The sequence below is a fragment of the Sebastes umbrosus genome, chromosome 16 (genome assembly GCF_015220745.1).
Source record: "Sebastes umbrosus isolate fSebUmb1 chromosome 16, fSebUmb1.pri, whole genome shotgun sequence".
Lineage (NCBI taxonomy): Eukaryota > Metazoa > Chordata > Actinopteri > Perciformes > Sebastidae > Sebastes > Sebastes umbrosus.
This window is the reverse complement of record NC_051284.1, coordinates 29,248,133-29,250,541: the sequence shown is the minus strand read 5'-3', so window position 1 is coordinate 29,250,541 and position 2,409 is coordinate 29,248,133.

Sequence of the window (2,409 nt, the reverse complement as noted above, 5' to 3'; positions counted from 1 at the left end):
GAAAATATTTGTACACTTCTCAACCGGAGGTGTCTGTGCAGTACGCCACGGTGCGTGACTGGCTCTCGGCTCGGAGAGGCCTGGGGTAAAGGTGACTCGTGGCTCCGGCTGTTAGCTTCGCACCACTGCTCGCCTGTACCTCGCCACTCCCCGGGGCCATGGTGCAGCTCCTTCCTTTAAAATCATGCCATGTAGCTCAAAAAGAGAATTAACATATCACTACCAGCAAGTCTGTCAAGGGGAGACTCGTGGGTACCCATAGAACCCATTTTCATTCACATATCTGGAGGTCAGAGGTCAAGATACCCCTTGATATGGCCATGCCAGTTTTTCCTCACCAAAATTTAGTGTAAGTTTGGAGCGTTATTTAACCTCCTTCATGACAAGCTAGTAAGACATGGTTGGTACCGATGAATTCATCAGGTTTTTTAGTTTCATATGATGTCAGTATCTTCACTCTAGCTGCGTTAAAGAAATTGGTTGCGTTAAAACAAAAATGCGTTAACACGTTATATCACATTCATTTTGACAGCCCTAACGTGGGCGTTTATGTTCTATGTAAACCGATGATCTACATTGGCGTTCCTGTCACGCTCTACAAGAAGCCCCCACCCGTGGCTGCAATCAGACTCTACTGACGACTTTGGGCGTCTAAAAATATCAAATATCTGGAGAGTTTGCTGCAGTTTTATATTGAAATCAAACTTGTTCTGGTTGTATTTGGCAAAGCAGATGGTGTGAACACATTTAAATTTAAATCTGCAGTGAAACTCAGAAAGATTTTTGGGGTATTTTAGAAGCAGCAGCATCAAAAGGTGAAACATCAGAAGCAGAGCTGAGGCGTTTCCACTAACATCCAGCTGGTATCGAAGCCAGGCAATCTGTGTTTAAACAGTCGGGAACATCGTTGACGTTAAGGTCACTCTCCTCTCCTGCCTGTGACCCTGTTTATCCCCTCCGTGTCTCTGGTAGCTCTCCAAATTCACAGCACTGTTGTGGCGGCACACGCCCGGAAAATCCTGCAAACTGCAGCTGTCGTTGGCACGCAGTCGAATGACGGATAAAGTTAGCAGGAAACTGAGAATCTGTGTCGGGACGAGGATGTTGGAGAAGATAAAAGTACCTTTCACCCCCCTCGCTGCTTGTGTAGCTGTTAGTCTGTAAAATGTTTGTTGTGACTTTGTATGATCGCGCTAGGCTATAAATGGATCAGGTTTTTAAAATTCACAGATAGAAGAGGCGAAATTCTTGCTGCTGCTTTTTTGTTTCTACCCACTGCTTTCTACTGCGACTGTTGAGAGGTCCCCAGGGGGAGGAAGAGGAAGGAAAGGGGGGGTGATGAGGCGGTGATATCCTCTGGATTGACACATCAAGGCTGAAGCTCACAGGGCCAGCAGTCGGGTCCTGTGCGGTAGAGAGTATTGACGGTGATCACAGTCGACAGAGCCTTCTAGAAACTTCTCGAAGCTGCTGCTGCCGAGAGAGAGAGAGAGAGAGAGAGAGAGAGGGAGGGGAGCGAAGGGTAGGGGAGGGACCGGAAGAGAAAAGAGTCCAAAATTTCTGTGCCTTTATTTTCACCCTTCCCTGTGAGCCGGTTGGTGTAAAAGCAGCCTTGTAGTGAATTAACGGAGCAAGCAGCTGTTCGCTGTTGATGCGTATCAATACTAAAAAGCACTGAATGTGTTGGTGGAGAGCACCGCGGACATTATCGCCGCAAAGAAATTTGCACTACTCGAAGGCTCGTTGGAATCAGTATTTGTCCCCTGGTGATAAACGCTAGAGGTGGAGGTGTGCCGGTGGATAATTTGTGGTGACACAGAATGACAACGCTCCTTTGCAGCAGACAATGAAATGAGTCACGCCGTGCTTTCACACTGCAAACAGCCTCGATGATGGGGCCGAATTTTGGCTCCAAAAGCAGTTTGGCAACAGGAGCCCAAATCCTTAATGACAAAACTAAAATAATAACCAGAGTAAATTACTTCACAGCTTCTTGCTGACCTCTAAAAAATTAATCCTTGATTTTTAAACAATTAGTTCATTCAGGAGCTGTTCAATCATATCAAATGATCTTTATTAGCTGATAGAGTTTGACCCAGTTCAGCTATAATCAATACTTTTTAGGGCTGTCAATCGATTAAAATAGTTAATCGTGATTAATCGCATATTTTTTTATCAGTTAAATGGACCTTAAAGGGAGATTTCGCAAGTATTTAATACTCTTATCAACATGGGAGTGGGAAAATATGTTTGCTTTATGCAAATGTATGTATGTATTTATTATTGGAAATCAATTAACAACACAAAACAATGACAGATATTGTCCAGAAACCCTCACAGGTACTGCATTTAGCATAAAACTATATGCTCAAATCATAACATGGCAACAACAGCTGTCAGTGTGTCAGT